This window comes from Orycteropus afer, unplaced genomic scaffold (assembly GCF_000298275.1).
Source record: "Orycteropus afer afer isolate SDZICR_OR568_19922 unplaced genomic scaffold, OryAfe1.0 scaffold00517, whole genome shotgun sequence".
NCBI lineage: Eukaryota > Metazoa > Chordata > Mammalia > Tubulidentata > Orycteropodidae > Orycteropus > Orycteropus afer.
In genome coordinates, this window is record NW_006922104.1 from 1,750,539 (window position 1) to 1,751,331 (window position 793).

General features: G+C 34.2%; 1 non-coding gene across 1 annotated transcript; it reads left to right on the plus strand.

The window, feature by feature from the left end:
• The first annotated feature begins 348 nt into the window (after positions 1-348).
• On the plus strand, positions 349-455 carry LOC122151520. The gene has a single exon (XR_006164188.1). It is a non-coding gene; the product is annotated as a U6 spliceosomal RNA (small nuclear RNA).
• Positions 456-793: the final 338 nt, after the last annotated feature.

Here is a 793-nt window from a genome sequence, read left to right on the forward strand (position 1 = left end):
TACCTGTTAAAAAATAACTCATATCCCACCTTCCACCCCCATTCCAGTCCCTGGTAACCTTTATTCTAAATTCTGTCTCTATAAATTTCCCTATTCTAGATACCTCATTTAACTGGAATTATAAAATATTTGTCCTTCTATGTCTGGATTATTTCACTAAACTTGTTTTAAAGGTTCATCCATGTTATAACATGTATCAAAAATTCATTTCTTTATATTGCAGAACAATATTTTATTGTATGCATGAACCACACAGTTCATTTGTGAATAGACACTTGTGTTGTTTCCACTTTTGGGCTATTTGGAATATTGCTGCAATGAACATTGGTATACAAATATCTATTTGCTGTGCTCACTTCAGCAGCCCATATACTAAAATTAGAGTGATACAGTGAAGATTAGCATGGCCCCTATGCAAGAATGACACTCAAATTCATGATACATTCCATATTTTTAAGAAAATTGTGGGAGATTTGCTAACAGAAAATTTCCCCCATATCATGAAGGAATAAAAGATATTTTTCCAAGAAGCTCAACAAACCCCATACAGGATAGATCCCAAGAGAAAGTCACTAAGACATATCACAATCAAACTCCCCAAAACCAAAGACAAAGAAAGAATCTTGCAACTAGCCTGGGAAAAAAGAAATCTCACCTACAATGGACAAACAATTGGAATCAGTTCTGATTACTCAGCAGAAACTATGCAGGCAAGAAAGCAATGATATGGCATACATAAAACACTGAAGGAAAAAACTTCCAACCAAGAATTCTATATCCAGCCAAATTATAC